General features: G+C 43.6%; 12 non-coding genes and 6 pseudogenes across 12 annotated transcripts; all 18 read left to right on the top strand.

The window, feature by feature from the left end:
* The first annotated feature begins 9,220 nt into the window (after positions 1-9,220).
* LOC115993191 lies at positions 9,221-9,339 on the top strand. Its single transcript, XR_004092818.1, has one exon. It is a non-coding gene; the product is annotated as a 5S ribosomal RNA (ribosomal RNA).
* Positions 9,340-9,557: 218 nt separating this feature from the next.
* On the top strand, positions 9,558-9,676 carry LOC115993186. Its single transcript, XR_004092814.1, has one exon. It is a non-coding gene; the product is annotated as a 5S ribosomal RNA (ribosomal RNA).
* Positions 9,677-9,910: 234 nt separating this feature from the next.
* On the top strand, positions 9,911-10,029 carry LOC115993293. The gene has a single exon (XR_004092913.1). It is a non-coding gene; the product is annotated as a 5S ribosomal RNA (ribosomal RNA).
* A 234-nt stretch (positions 10,030-10,263) lies between these two features.
* Positions 10,264-10,382, top strand: LOC115993287. The gene has a single exon (XR_004092907.1). It is a non-coding gene; the product is annotated as a 5S ribosomal RNA (ribosomal RNA).
* A 218-nt stretch (positions 10,383-10,600) lies between these two features.
* LOC115993267 lies at positions 10,601-10,719 on the top strand. Its single transcript, XR_004092889.1, has one exon. It is a non-coding gene; the product is annotated as a 5S ribosomal RNA (ribosomal RNA).
* Positions 10,720-10,953: 234 nt separating this feature from the next.
* LOC115993308 lies at positions 10,954-11,072 on the top strand (annotated as a pseudogene).
* A 234-nt stretch (positions 11,073-11,306) lies between these two features.
* LOC115993276 lies at positions 11,307-11,425 on the top strand. The gene has a single exon (XR_004092897.1). It is a non-coding gene; the product is annotated as a 5S ribosomal RNA (ribosomal RNA).
* Positions 11,426-11,639: 214 nt separating this feature from the next.
* LOC115993321 lies at positions 11,640-11,758 on the top strand (annotated as a pseudogene).
* Positions 11,759-11,992: 234 nt separating this feature from the next.
* LOC115993208 lies at positions 11,993-12,111 on the top strand. The gene has a single exon (XR_004092833.1). It is a non-coding gene; the product is annotated as a 5S ribosomal RNA (ribosomal RNA).
* Positions 12,112-12,343: 232 nt separating this feature from the next.
* Positions 12,344-12,462, top strand: LOC115993289. Its single transcript, XR_004092909.1, has one exon. It is a non-coding gene; the product is annotated as a 5S ribosomal RNA (ribosomal RNA).
* Positions 12,463-12,696: 234 nt separating this feature from the next.
* On the top strand, positions 12,697-12,815 carry LOC115993240. The gene has a single exon (XR_004092863.1). It is a non-coding gene; the product is annotated as a 5S ribosomal RNA (ribosomal RNA).
* Positions 12,816-13,049: 234 nt separating this feature from the next.
* Positions 13,050-13,168, top strand: LOC115993335 (annotated as a pseudogene).
* Positions 13,169-13,402: 234 nt separating this feature from the next.
* LOC115993354 lies at positions 13,403-13,521 on the top strand (annotated as a pseudogene).
* Positions 13,522-13,755: 234 nt separating this feature from the next.
* LOC115993316 lies at positions 13,756-13,874 on the top strand (annotated as a pseudogene).
* A 234-nt stretch (positions 13,875-14,108) lies between these two features.
* LOC115993305 lies at positions 14,109-14,227 on the top strand (annotated as a pseudogene).
* A 219-nt stretch (positions 14,228-14,446) lies between these two features.
* LOC115993272 lies at positions 14,447-14,565 on the top strand. Its single transcript, XR_004092893.1, has one exon. It is a non-coding gene; the product is annotated as a 5S ribosomal RNA (ribosomal RNA).
* Positions 14,566-14,798: 233 nt separating this feature from the next.
* LOC115993255 lies at positions 14,799-14,917 on the top strand. Its single transcript, XR_004092877.1, has one exon. It is a non-coding gene; the product is annotated as a 5S ribosomal RNA (ribosomal RNA).
* Positions 14,918-15,148: 231 nt separating this feature from the next.
* LOC115993179 lies at positions 15,149-15,267 on the top strand. Its single transcript, XR_004092807.1, has one exon. It is a non-coding gene; the product is annotated as a 5S ribosomal RNA (ribosomal RNA).
* The last annotated feature ends 127 nt before the right edge of the window (positions 15,268-15,394 follow it).

Raw genomic sequence — 15,394 nt, 5'->3', positions numbered from 1 at the left:
TATGTCTATTTCGTGTTTCTAGGTTAGGGTTTTTGAACAACCCTGCGTACGCAAGTCAAATCTTGCATACATGGGATTTGGCCTGCATACGCAGGCCTCTGTTTGTGTATGTAGGCATTTTCCCAAAAACCCTAATTTGGATTTCTACTTTGTTAGGTTTTCTTGTTTCACATATATTGCCCCTGTTTAAGTCCTTTTTACATACATATCTATATTTGAGTTCTTGTTTCACATGTTTTGTTTGCTTGTTTGCTTCTAACTTGTTAGATTAGGGTTTTCTTGTTTAAGATGCTATGCACATACATTCACATGCTCATACATGATGTCATAGGTGTTGAGTTGTTGTGAGGTAAGTAAAGGTAAGTCATGCATTGGTATAAACATGCATTTAATGATGTATTTTGTTTGAATATTTGCTTTATGTCTTTTAATTCCAATTACATGCTTTATATAATTTTGTGAATGTCATGATTAAGTTGCTGCCTTGGTTTATTGCTGACTTTGTTTGAGATGAATGGCATGATAGGGTTTCATATGCTAGGGTTTGTTGCATGTGTGGTTTGGCTTTCTTTTGTTTAAGGGTAGATATGTATTAGTGGCGGCTCCAAGAATTTTTCTCAGGGTGTTCCTTAAGGAGTATAAATTACACAATCTAATAAAAAGAGAAATTCATATATTGACAACAACAACAATTAAAAAAGCATGCAAATACATAAAGTTTACAATTGCCTTCTATGAGTTTTCATATTTTGAAATTGTTGAATGATATTCTCATTATCAATTCTACAAGCTACATCTCTTTCAATATATACAACTAAGCAATCATTCATCCACTGTTCTCCCATTCGATTGCGTAGTTCATTCTTTATATATTTCATTGTAAAAAAACTTCTTTCTACTATTGCAATAGCGACAAGAAGGGTCAAAACTAACTTCACAAGCAAATAAACTAATGGATAAGTCTCATGCTTCCCTATCTTCACTAACTTTTCAGCAAGTTCACCAACACCTTGAAGCTCTAAAAACAAGTCATTGATGCGCATATCAAAAATGTAATTCTGAAATTGAGAGCTAAGTGCCAAGATATCTATCCCAAGAAAATCAGATGGATAGAACTTTGCTAGACGTATCAACTTTTCCTTATCAAAATCTACAAATGAATTGCTTGGATTCAAGCAAGATATACAAAGTAGCAAATCGGTATTCGCCTCTGAAAAACAGTTGTTAAGCTCTTGAAGTTGCAAATCTAAGACTGTGTAAAATAGCTTAACACGATAATGATGTAAATCTATACTTTGTTGGGTGTTGCGTCGCAGCCTTCTACTAACTATAAATATTTCATCCATGTTCAAGATAGGAATATCATGTGTGGTACAAAATGAAGATACTTCAGTCAATAAAAATATTCATTCATCATCTCTTATCACTTGCAATCGTTGCTTAGATCTTTAACAAGATCCATAGCATTTACTATATCTTGATTTTTTTTCTTTTGGCAATGCTATTGACAACTCATTTGTGATCCCTAAAATGTTTTTCATCAAGTGCAGAGCAAAGACAAATTCAAAAGATAAAATTGACCTCATAATAGATCGAGCTTCAACTTTTTGGTCGGAGAGGCCATCTTCTTCAATAATCTTAAGTACATCAATAACAACAGAGAACATCAAAATCAAGTTGAGAATAGTCCCATAAAATGATCCCCAATGTGTATCACCAGGATGTTTAAGATTTGTCTCTTGATTCAAACCTTGCCCACTTCTATGTACACCATTCTCTAATTCTTCTTTCATTTTGGCAAATTGTGCATCTCAAAGAGCATCTTGTCTCTTACAAAAGCCTCCAACAACAGTTACTAAATTACTAACCACATAAAAAAATTAAGCAATATTAATGTGATTTTTAGCAACAGTAACAAGAGTCAATTGAAGTTGATGAGCAAAACAATGGACATAAATTGCTGACTTATTCTCTTTCAAAATTAAAGTTGTGAGACCATTGATATCACTTTGCATATTACTAGCCCTGCCATAACCTTGCCTACGTAGTTTCGATAAACTCAAATTATGTTCATAAAGTAAACATTCAATAGCATATTTGAGTGACAAAGCGGTGGTACTTGCTACATGTACAATACCAAGGAATCACTTTATAATAATTCCTTTTTTGCTCACATAATGAAGAACAAGGGTCATTTGCTCTTTCACTAAGATATCACGTGACTCATCAACTAATATTGAAAAGAACCCATTGTCAAGATCCCTGATAATGGCTTTGGATGTTTCATGTGCAATTGCATTCACAATGTCTTTTTGTATTTCATGGTGAGTAAGCTTGCAATTTTCGGAGCTTTTTGCAACACTTCATTGATAAATTCATTGTGATCCGCCAAACATTGTAGAAGTTCAAGAAAATTTCCTTTATCACTTGAACATTGAGATTCAATGTGACCACAAAAAGCTAATCCCCGGCATAAAAGGAATCTTATGCAATCAACTATTGCATTTAATTGAACCCGATATTCAATTTTATCTTGATTTGATTACTTAACCAAAACACTTTGAATGTGCTGTTTTTCCTTCATTAGATCTTCACTCTTCTTGATAGCTTGGTTATGAGCACTATTAACTCCTCCAACATGGGATAGTAACTTCTCTTTCTGATTCCAAAGTTTGAATCCCTTCGTTATAAAAGTCTTTCCTCCTTTTTGCTTGCCAACATCTTTCCCAAATAGGTAGCAATAAAAACAAAATACTACATCCTTTTCTATACTATATTCCAACTAGTTTCTATTTACATATCATTCTAATCTAAATCGATGGGGTTTTCCATAAAAATTTGTTAGAAGGTAATGTTTTGGAGAATAGGTAGACAAGGGCCTTTTTGTAAATAAAATCTTCTTATTTCATCATGATTATTAGGATGATAAGATGATATCTTTTCTTGTAACCCAGGATCTTAAGGAAGATTTTCTAAGTTAAAGTCAACATGAATTCATTCAGAAGATGAAGATGAATCTTGCAAAGGAATTGAATCTTGCACAGGAGATGAATTTTGGATACGTGGTTTTCTTATCAAATATTTGTCCATAATTCTAGCAAAATAATAAAAAATAAACTATAAATTCATTTGAAATATTAATAAAATTATTAATTATTGTTTTTTAGTTGTTTCATTATTTTTCTTTACTGACTACTAACAATCTAACACACACCCCACTATGCATTATCCACAGCTCAACCCATTGCCTAACATAATTTAATTTTTTGTCTTTTATAATGTATTAGTTAATTAAATTATTAATTATTGTTATTTAGTTGCTTCATTATTTTTCTTTACTGACTACTAGTAGTCTAGCACACCCTATGTGCATTATACACAGCTCAACACAGTGCCTAGTGCCTAACATAATTTTATTTTATTTTTTCTTTTAAACTACATCTACATGCCTTCAGCCTTTACTACCCCTACTTGTCCACTTCCCCAATTCAAATGTCCCACCCCATGGCCCCCATCCACTGCCCACTCAACAGATAAGAGTCACAAGAGCCAATCAACATTCCATAAAATATTAAACATATAGAACATACACAACACACAAAGTTCACAATACAAAAAATGACAAACTCACAAACCAATAAAGTCAAAATGTCAAATAAAGTTATAAAGTAAAGGTAATTAGACATTTAGACATAGAGAAACAGAGAAACAAAGAGATAAAGAGAATCTCATTTAGTTTAGAGAGAAAGAAAGAGAGAGCTACACTCTCACTCAGTCACTCTTAGATTAGAGGATTCGGTTCAGAGCATAGCAATTAGCAAAGCCAAAGATGTAAGATTTAGATGAGATAGACTGATAGAGAAAAAGAGAGAGAAGCAAAGAATTGAAATACCTTGAAGCTTGAAGGCGCCATGGCAGCACGTCAAGGCGAGGACTCGAGGGACGAGGGTTGAGGCGACGAGGCAAGCCAAGCAATCTTTGATCCAATCTCCAATCTCACCGTCGCTGTTGTTTGAGTTTAAGGCAGTTTAGCAGATCAGGTCGTGTTGATGTGCTTGGAGCTTGGTCATTGATGAGGTTTGTTGAGGTCTAAAATAAGAGATCACAATGCCCAAGCCCAAAGAAGTGAGCCAAGCCCAAAAGAAAATAAGCCAAGATCAAGGAAGCAGATGCAAGGGGACCACGAAAAAGAAGAAACAGCAGGCCCAAGAGGCTTGAAGCCCAAAAAAAAAGAAGCATCAAGAAGGAAGAGAAACCCACGTCAAGAGATTAAAGAAGAAATAGCCAGGATCCTCAACGACTACCAAGAGGCGCGAATCCTCCCAGGCGCATAAACACAGTCAAAGGAAGATTGAGACAGTTCGAAAGAAAAGGACAAAAAGAAAAAAGGAACACGAGAAACAGAGGAGAAGCCACAAGCGCCAAACAACCCAGCAAGAAAAGAAGGAAGAATTAGCGACCTGTCATGATGCAAGTGGGGAGCACCTCGGGGAACCAAAACCGAGAAGTATAAAAAAGGGAATGGCAACGGACGACTTTCAAACCGGTAGAATGGGATTCCGCCTGGTTGGGAAAAAAAGAAAAAGGGGAGAACTGCCAAATGGTGGAATCGAGAAAGGCATGGTCTCAGCATACCCCAAAATGGGTAGCCGGCCATGGACTTTCAAAGGAACCGAAACCAAAGGAAGAAAAGGATGAGAAAACAGGGAATAGAACCTGCTAACTTGTGATTCCAGAGTATCGCTATAAAAGGGAGGGAAAGGTTGCGAAGAAAGGTAGAGATTTTAGGAGTAAAAGAGCTATTGATTAATTATGTAAAGAAGAGAAAACTCAGGAAAAGTTAATAACACTACTTCCCTGTATCCCAGAAAAGCCACTAATTCACATACTCGGATTCAAAAAGAATCAAACTTTTGCAAGTCTTAGAGGCTGAGATAGCCATCTAAGTCTGTAATTTTTGAACTTGCTTGAACCTTGTATCACGTATTGTAACATTAATAAAGGAAAAATTAATGAAATATTTTCCACTGCTCTAAGGATCCTTAAAACGTTACTTCGTGCTTTCGTTCTCTGTATTTACATTGTTGTGTTTTATATTTGTCGTTCAATGCAAATATCCTTGTTGTTAGTTACATGTATTGTAGGAAGCATACCCTGTGCATTATTTGATTCTTAAACAGCCTGTTAGCTACAGTGAATCAAAGCCTGGTCCCCTAAACCACAACTATTCGACCCGGGATCCTTGGATCCTTGGGCTTGAGTGTTACGAAAAAAAGGCACTCTCACATTTTGGCAACTCCATTGGGGACTAGGAAAAGAAAAGGGAAGAAGCAATCCCTTCGCAAAGTATGCCTCCAAGACAAAGAAACAGCAAAGGAACTAATGTGCCACCTACGGCCTCCGAGCCTATGGGAGAAAACGAGGTAGCCTCCAGACAGAGAGGCGAGGTACCCTTGGTGGAGCAGGAGGTTGTGTCGAGACAAAGGCACACAAGGCAGGAACCAGACCTCATGGCTCAGATGACAACAATGTTGAAGGATCTAGAGCAAGAAGTTCGCCTTCTCAAAGAAGGCAGGACACAAGAAATCAGGGATAATGTTCCCCCTGCTGGTAACCAAGACAAAATGCAACTAGAAGGAGGGTCAGCAGTGGGAGGGAGAGCCAACCCCTAATGCTTAACACTGGCAGTTGTTAGTGCCCTCCTGGAGCAAGAAAGGGAAAAACTCTCAGGGATCCCTAAGCAATTCTCTCAGGATCCCCCGTTCCCCCCAGAACTCCTCGGCAAACGTACCCCAAGGGGTACGAACCCCCAAAGCTCCATCCTTTCGATGGAAGAAATGGAAGTGCTGTGGAACATGTGAGTAGGTTCATTCACACTATGGGCCCATATGTAGGAGATAGAGAAATATGTCTAAGGGAATTTGCTAAATCCTTAGTGGATAGAACATACACTTGGTACACAATGCTGAGACCCGGGTCTATCAAAACCTGGGATGAAATGATGGAAAGATTCTGTGCCAAATATTACCCCGGTGAGGATAAGATCACTTTCTAGAACCTTCAGATGGAGAGGCAGAGACCTGGAGAGGATCCCGTACAGTTCATTGAAATATTTAAAGATGTGTCCCTAGATTGCTATAGGGACCACGAAGAGAAGGAGCTCGTGGAAACCTGTATAGCTAATATGCTTTTTGATTACAGGCTCAACCTCGAAAATCTATGTATCACTCATTTTGCTGACCTGTTACAGAGAACCAGGAGGACAGCACAAACTATGAGGACAAAAAGGATGCCGGTGTCCCAAGCTATGAAAGCTTTAGTAGGAGAGAAAAGGAAGAGGCCAGATGGGAAGGTGTTCGAGGAACCACTGATGATACCATGTACAGCTGAGGAGATCAACCATGTCTTAGATAAATAGATAGGAGATGGAGTTGTTAAGCCATTTACTGTGTCCAGGCCGCCAAATGAAGAAGAAAGGAAGAACCCTTTGTTTTGTAGGATCCATAACTATGTCAAGCATTCCACCAAGGATTACTGGACCCTTCGCAAACTCTTTCACAAAAAACTAAGGGAAGGAACCCTAGAACTCACTCAGAAGGAGCCAGAAGTGCAAAGGAACCCCTTGCCCAACCATAAAGGGAAAGGGATGGTAGCAGCAGTAATCCATGGGAACCCGGCAGAAGCAGGAGAATCAGAAAGATCCTTCCACCCAAGCACAATCAGGACCCTCCAAAAGAATCCCAAGTTCAGGTCATTATTCAACCAACTGGGATTTGGACTAGAAGCAAGAAGGGTGGCCACAGAGTCTCTCATAAGCATAGCAACAGATTCAAGAATAGAATGCTTCACAGCAGAGTCACATGCTAGTCGAGCTTTCCTGGAGACAACCAATGCAATAACCTTCACCGACGAAGACATGGAGATTGAACACCCGGACCACCGTAGGCCCCTTTATCTAATGGCCACCTTAAATGGCATCCAAATTAGAAGAGCACTGGTGGACACAGGGGCATCACTCAGCCTCATAGCCTTGAGTACCTTGGAAGCCGTGGGCCTGGTTGACAGAAGGATCCTGAGGGCTCCCATGGAGATAATAGGATTTGGGGGGTTGGTGGAATCAACAGTAGGATATGTACAGCTAGTCTTAATGGTAGGGCCGATAGTAGCCCTGACAAGGTTTCACGTGATTAATGCAAAAGTATCTTACCATGTGTTGTTGGGACGCCCATGGCTCCATAAACACCACCTTATTCCATCTACATTTCATCAATGCATTAAAGGGAGACTGAATGGGAGGCCCGTGAGGATCCCTACCAACCATAACCCTTTCAACCAAGGAGAAGTAAACTTTATAGAAACAAAGTTTTATGATGAGTTAGAGCCAGATGATGAGAGCTCGGCCCTAGGTACTCTAGGGGCACCTATCCTAGAAGAAGAAGAAAGAGGAAGGGGCACCCGTGACCTTAAAAACCTTTTGGAAAGAAAAAAGGCAAAAAAAGGAGCTCAGCTCTTCAGGATCCCGGGAATGCATGGTGGTGCGAGAACCCGAAGGGAGGTTAATCTATTGCTTATGAAGGTGCACGGGACCTGAATGCATCATGCAGAAAGGTCTCGGACCACCAAATTACATGATGGCCCAAGAAGAAATCCCAGAAGAACCAGTCAAGAAAGCCCAAATTCAACCTGAGGAAGAATTAAAGGAAATAAATTTGGAAACCAAGCTGGGATCCCGGAAGCCTGTCTTTATTAGCAGTCAACTGATGACACAAGAAAGGAAACAATTGGTAGCTTTACTTCAAAAATACAGAGATATGTTCGCGTGAAGCTATGATGAAATGCCTGATTTAGACCCGGGATTGGTAGTTCATTCTCTTAATGTGGACCTAGGAATGAGGCTAGTAGTTCAACCGGCTAGGGTCTTTCACACCGAGGTAGAAGCTCAGATAGTTCAGGAAGTCAAGAAACTACTAACAGCTGGTTTTATCAAATCTATCCAACACCTAAAATGGCTTTCCAACATTGTACCTGTGAAGAAGAAAAATGGTTAGATTCGTTGCTGTGTGGACTTCCGCAACCTGAATAAGGCGTGCCCAAAAGATGAGTTCCCCCTGCCCAACATCAACCTCCTTGTAGATTCTATTGCAGGAAGCTCAATGTTCTTATTTATGGATGGGTACAGTGGGTACAACCAAATTTGCATGGCTGCCAAAGATGTAGAGAAAATGGCATTCAGAACCCTAATCGAGAATTTTTACTACACTATAATGCCCTTTGGCCTAAAAAATGCGGGGGTTACGTACTAGCGAACCATGACAGCCATTTTCCATGACATGATACATGAGGAGATGGAAGATTATGTAGATGACATTGTGGTCAAATCAAAGACTAGGTCAGGACATTTCCAAGTGCTTGAGCAAGTTTTTGAAAGATGCAGGAAGTACAAATTATGCATGAACCCCATGAAATGTGCCTTTGGGGTGTCTACTGGAAAGTTCCTTGGGTTCCTAGTACATAGCAGAGGCATAAGTGTAGATCCAGCCAAGGCCACAGCCATCACCACGATGAGAAGATCAACTACTGTGAGGGAGCTCAAAATTTTCCTAAGAAGGGTTTCCTATATTAGGAGATTTGTGCCTGGGTTGGCCTCAGTTACAACAGGTTTATCTAAACTATTGAAAAAGGGAACTGATTTTATCTGGGGAACGAAACAATAGGAGGTTTTCCAAAGAATCCAGTATATCATGAATCATTTGCCCACCCTCCAGGCACCAGTACATGGGCGACCTCTATTGTTATACTTGGCATCAAATTCCCAGGCAATAGGAGCTTTGCTAGCACAGGAAGATGACCAAGGGAATGAGCAGCCTATTTATTACGTAAGCAGGACACTCAAGGACACCGAGACCATGTACCCCAAAATAGAAAAAGCCTGCCTAGTAATCATCTACACGTCCCAGAGGTTAAAAAGGTACTTCTAAGCTCACCAAATCTTTTTCTTCGGATTCTTTTTTGTCGTTAGGCTTATCGTTTGCGTCGGCCCACCAATGCTCGCTTCGTAGGCTTAGTCTTCCCCAGGTGAAAAATACGAGCCGCCGATGTCGTTTTGGGTGATAATATCGGAGGCAGCGATCTCAAAATCCCCTCGGGTTACACCATCTCGGGGTTAGAGTGCTCCGATGCATTCAGATCCTTTATTAGAATTTAACGCACTTATGCTGATGGTTGCGATCACACCAACACTAATGCACTGGATCCCGTTAGAATTCCGCAGTTAAGCGTGTTTGGGCAAGAGTAGTACTAGGATGGGTGACCTCTTGGGAAGTCCTTGTGTTGCACCCCTCTCTTTTTCTTCGGATTCTTTTTTGCCGTTGGGCTTATCGGTTGCATCAGTCCACCAACGCTAGCTTTGTAGGCTTAGCCTGCCCCTCGCGAAAAATACGAGCCATCGATCTCGTTTTGCGTGTTAATTTCGGTGGCGACGATCTAGAAATCCCCACGGGTTAGAGTGCGTCGCTGCATTCGGATCCTTTTTTAGTATTTAACGCGCTTATGATGATGGGTACGATCATACCAACACTAACGCACCGGATCCCATCAAAACTCCGTAGTTAAGCGTGTTTGGGCGAGAGAAGTACTAGGATGGGTGACCCCTTGGGAAGTCCTCGTGTTGCACCCTACTCTTGTTCTTCAGATTCATTTTTGTCGTTGGGCTTATCGTTTGTGTCGGCCCCCCAATGCTCGCTTCGTAGGCTTGGTCTGCCCCAGGCGAAAAATACGAGCCGCTGATCTCGTTTAGGGTGCTAATTTCGGTGGCTACGATCTCGAAATCCCCTCGGGTTGCACCACCTCGGGGTTAGAGTGCGTCACTGCATTCGGATCCCTTATCAGAATTCGACGCACTTGTGCTGATGGGTGTGATCACACCAACACTAATGCACCGGATCCCATTAGAACTCCACAGTTAAGCTTTTTTGGGCAAGAGTAGTACTTGGATGGGTGACCTCCTGTGAAGTCCTCGTGCTGCACCCCTCTCTTTTTCTTCAGATTCTTTTTTGCCGTTGGGCTCATCGTTTGCGTCGGTCCACTAATGCTTGCTTCGTAGGCTTTGTCTGCCCCAAGCGAAAAATAAGAGCCCCCGATCACGTTTTGGGTGCTAATATCGGTGGCGGCAATCTCAAAATCTCCTCAGGTTACACCACCCCGGGGTTAGAGTGCTCCGATGCATTCTGATCCTTTATTAGAATTTCACGCGCTTATGCTGATGGTTGCGATTACACCAACACTAATGCACCGGATCCCATTAGAACTCCGTAGTTAAGCGTGCTTGGGCGAGAGTAGAACTAGGATGGATGACCTCCTAGGAAGTCCTTGTGTTGCACCCCTCTCTTTTTCTTCGGATTCATTTTTGCCGTTGGGCTTATCGGTTGGGTCGGTCCACCAACGCACGCTTCGTAGGCTTAGCCTTCCCCAGGCGTAAAATACGAGCCGCCGATCTCGTTTTGCATGCTAATTTCGGTGGTGACGATCTAGAAATCCCCTCGGGTTAGAGTGCGTCACTGCATTTGGATCCGTTATTAGTATTTAACGCGGTTATGCTGATGGGTACGATCATACCAACACTAACGCACCGGATCCCATCAGAACTCTGTAGTTAAGCGTGTTTGGACGAGAGTAGTTCTAGGATGGGTGACTTCCTGGGACGTCCTCGTGTTGCACCCCACTCTTGTTCTTCAGATTCTTTTTTGTCGTTGGGCTTATCGTTTGCGTCGGCCCACCAATGCTCGCTTCGTAGGCTTGGCCTGCCCCAGGCGAAAAATACGAGTCGCTGATCTCGTTTTGGGTGCCAATTTCAGTGGCGGCAATCTCGAAATCCCATCGAGTTGCACCACCCCAGGGTTAGAGTGCGCCCTTGCATTCAGATCCTTTATAAAAATTTAACTCGCTTATGCTGATGCGTGCGATCATACCAACACTAATGCACCGGATCCCATTAGAACTCCGCAGTTAAGCGTGTTTTGGCGAGAGTATTACTTGGATGGGTGACCTCCTGGGATGTCCTCATGTTGCACCACTCTCTTTTTCAACGGATTCTTTTTTGCTATTTGGCTTATCGTTTGTGTTGGTCCACCAACGCTCGCTTCGTAGGCTTAGTCTGCTCCAGGCGAAAAATAAGTGCCGCCGATCTCGATTTAGGTGCCAGTTCCAGTGGCGGCAATCTCGAAATCCCATCGGGTTGCACCACCCCAGGGTTAGAGTGCGTCCTTGCATTCGGATCCTTTATAAAAATTTAACTCGCTTATGCTGATGCGTGCGATCATACCAACACTAATGCACTAGGTCCCATCAGAACTTCGTAGTTAAGCGTGTTTAGGCGAGAGTAGTACTAGGATGGGTGACCTCCTGGGAAGTCCACATGTTGCACCCCACTCTTGTTCTTCAGATTCTTTTTTGTCGTTAGGCTTATCGTTTGCGTCGGCCCACCAATGCTCGCTTCGTAGGCTTAGTCTTCCCCAGGTGAAAAATACGAGCCGTCGATGTCGTTTTTGGTGATAATATCGGTGGCAGCGATCTCGAAATCCCCTTGGGTTGCACCATCTCGGCGTTAGAGTGCGTCGCTGCATTCGGATCCTTATGTCGATGGCTACGATCATACCAACTCTAACGCACCGGATCCCATTAGAACTCCGCAGCTAAGCGTCTTTGGTCGAGAGTAGTACTAGGAGAGGTGACCTCCTGGGAAGTCCTCGTGTTGCACCCCACTCCTTTTTTCCGGATTCTTTTTTGCCTTTGGGCTTATCGTTTGCATCGGTCGACCAACGCTCGCTTCGTAGGCTTAGTCTTCCCCAGGCGAAAAATAAGGGCTGCCGATCTCGTTTTGGGTGCCAATTTCAGTGGCGGCAATCTCGAAATCCCCTCGGGTTGCAGCACCCTGGGGTTAGAGTGGGTCCATGCATACAGATCCTTTATAAGAATTTAACTCGCCTATACTGATGCGTGCTATCATATCAACACTAATGCACTTGATCCCATCAGAACTCCGCAGTTAAGCGTGTTTGGGCGGGATTAGTACTAGGATGGGTGACCTCCTGGGAAGTCCTCGTGTTGCACCCCACTCTTTTTCTTCGAATTCTTTTTTGCCCTTGGGCTTATCGTTTGCATCGGTCCACTAACGCTCGCTTCGTAAGCTTAGTCTGCCCCAGGAGAAAAGTACAAGCCGCCGATCTCGTTTTAGGTGCTAATTTCATTTATGGCAATCTCGAAATCCCCTCGGGTTTCTCCACCCCGGGGTTAGAGTGTCGCTGCATTCTGATCCTTTATATGTACTTACCGTGCTTATGCTGATAGGTGTGATCATACCAACACTAATGCACCGGATCCCATTAGAATTCCGCAGTTAAGCGTCTTTGGTAGAGAGTAGTACTGGGATGGGTGACCTCCTGCGAAGTCCTCGTGTTGCACCCCTCTCTTTTTCACCGGATTCTTTTTTGCCATTTGGCTTATCGCTTGCGTCAGTCCACCAACGCTCGCTTTGTAGGCTTAGTCTGCTCCAAGCGATAAATAAAAGCCACCGATCTCATTTGGGGTGCTAATTTCGGTGGCGGCAATCTCAAAATCCCCTCGGGTTGCACCACCCAGGGGTTAGAGTGCGTCGATGCATTCGGATCCTTTATAAGAATTTAACGTGGTTATGCTGATGGGTGCAATCATACCAACACTAATGCACCGGATCCCATTAGAACTCCGTAGTGAAGCGTCTTTGGGCGGGACTTGTACTAGGATGGGTGACCTCCTAGGAAGTCCTCGTGTTCCACCCCACACTTTTTCTTCGGATTCTTTTTTGCCCTTGGGCTTATCGTTTGCATTGGTCCACTAACGCTCACTTCGTAAGCTTAGTCTGCCCCAGGAGAAAAGTACGAGCCGCCGATCTCGTTTTAGGTGCTAATTTCATTTATGGCGATCTCGAAATCCCCTCGGGTTTCTCCACCCCGGGGTTAGAGTGCGTCGCTGCATTCGGATCCTTTATATGTACTTAACGCGCTTATGCTGATAGGTGCGATCATACCAACACTAATGCACCGGATCCCATTAGAACTCCGCAGTTAAGCATCTTTGATAGAGAGTAGTACTAGGATGGGTGACCTCCTGCAAAGTCCTCGTGTTGCACCCCTCTCTTTTTCACCGGATTCTTTTTTGCCATTTGGCTTATCGTTTGCGTCGGTCCATCAATGCTCAGTTCGTAGGCTTAGTCAGCCCCAGGCGAAAAATACGAAACGTCGTTCTCGTTTTGGCTGCTAATTTCGGTGGTGGCGATCTAGAAATCCCCTCGGGTTGCACCACCCGAGGGTTAGAATGCGTCGATGCATTTAGATCCTTTATCAGAATTTAACGTGGTTATGCTGATGGGTACAATCATACCAACACTAATGCACCGGATCAAGTCGGAACCCTACAGTTAAACGTGTTTGGGCAAGAGTTGTACTAGGATGGGTAACCGCCTGGGAAGTCCTCGTGTTGCACCCATCTCCTTTTCTTCGGATTCTTTTTTGCCATTGGGCTTATAGTTTGCGCCAGTCCACCAAAGCTCGCTTCGTAGGCCTTGTCTGCCCTAGGCGAAAATTGCGAGCCTCCGATCTCTTTTTGGGTGCTAATATCGGTTACGGCAATCTCGAAATCCCGTCAGGTTGCACCACCCCAGGTTTAGAGTGCATCGATGCATTCGGATCCTTTATTAGAATTTAACGCACTTATGCTGATAGGTGCAATCACACCAACATTAATGCACCGAATCCCATTAGAACTCCATAGTGAAGCGTATTTGGGCGAGAGTAGTACTAGGATGGGTGACCTCCTGGTAAGTCCTTGTGTTGCACCCCTCTCTTTTTCTTCGGATTCTTTTTTGCCGTTGGGCATATCGTTTGCGTCGGTCCACCAACGCTCACTTTGTAGGCTTTGTCTAGCCCAGGCGAAAAATACGAGCCGCCGATCTCGTTTTGGGTGCTAATATCGATGACGGCAATCTCGAAATCCCCTCAGGTTGCACCACCCCGGGGTTAGAGTGCGTTGATGCATTCGGATCCTTTATCAGAATTTAACGCGCTTATACTGATGCGTGCGATCACATCAACACTAATGCACCAGATCCCATTAGAACTTCGTAGTGAAGCGTATTTGGGCGAGAGTAGTACTAGGATGGGTGACCTTCTGGGGAGTCCTCGTGTTGCACCCCACTCTTTTTCTTCGGATTCTTTTTTGCCCTTGGGCTTATCGTTTGCGTCGGTCCACCAATGCTCGCTTCGTAGGCTTAGTCTTCCCCATGCGAAAAATACGAGCCGCCGATCTCGTTTTTGGGTGATAATATCGGGGGCAACGATCTCGAAATCCTCTCGGGTTAGAGTGCATCGCTGCATTCGGATCCTTCATAAGAATTTAATGCGCTTATGCTGATGGGTGCGATCGTACCAACACTAATGCACCGGATCCCATCAGAACTCCGCAGCTCAGCGTGTTTGGGCGTGTGTAGTACTAGGATGGTTTACCTCCTAGGAATTCCTCGTCTTGCACCCGACTCTATTTCTTCAGATTCTTTTTTCTGTTAGGCTTATCGTTTGCATCGGTCCACCAACGCTCGCTTCGTAGGCTTAGTCTGCCCCAGGCGAAAAATACGAGTCGCCGATCTCGTTTTGGGCGCTAATTTCATTGGTGGCAATCTCGAAATCCCCTCGATTTGCTCCACCCTAGGTTTAGAGTGCGTCGCTGCATTCAGATCCTTTATATTTAGTTAACGCGCTTATGCTGATAGGTGTGATCATTCCAACACTAATGCACCGGATCCGTTCAGAACTCTGCAGTTAAGCGTGTTTGGGCGGGATTAGTACTAGGATGGGTGACCTACTGGGAAGTCCTTGTGTTGCACCCCTCTTTTTCCTCGGATTCTTTTTTGCCGTTGGGCTTATCGTTTGCTTCGGTTCACCAACGCTTACTTCGTAGGCTTTGTCTGCCCCAGGAGAAAAATACGAGCCGCCGATCTCGTTTTGGGTGCTAATATCGTGGCGGCAATCTCGAAATCCCCTTGAGTTGTGCCACCCCGAGCTTAGACTGTGTCGATGCGTTCGGATCCTTTATCAGAATTTAATGCGCTTATGTTGATGGGTGCGATCACACCAACACTAATGCACCGGATCCCATTAGAACTCCGTAGTTAAGCGTGTTTGGGCTAGAGTAGTACTAGGATGGGTGACCTACAGGGAAGTCCTCGTGTTGCACCCCTCTCTTTTTCTTAGGATTCCTTTTTGCCGTTGGGCTTATCGTTTGCGTCGGTCCACCAACGCTCGCATCGTCAGCTTAGTCTGCCCAGGAGAAAAATACGTGCCCCCAATCTCGTTTTAGGTGATAA

The sequence above is a fragment of the Quercus lobata genome, chromosome 5 (assembly GCF_001633185.2).
Source record: "Quercus lobata isolate SW786 chromosome 5, ValleyOak3.0 Primary Assembly, whole genome shotgun sequence".
Lineage (NCBI taxonomy): Eukaryota > Viridiplantae > Streptophyta > Magnoliopsida > Fagales > Fagaceae > Quercus > Quercus lobata.
Note: the sequence above shows the minus strand (reverse complement) of the source record. Positions and strands in the feature narration are given on the sequence as shown.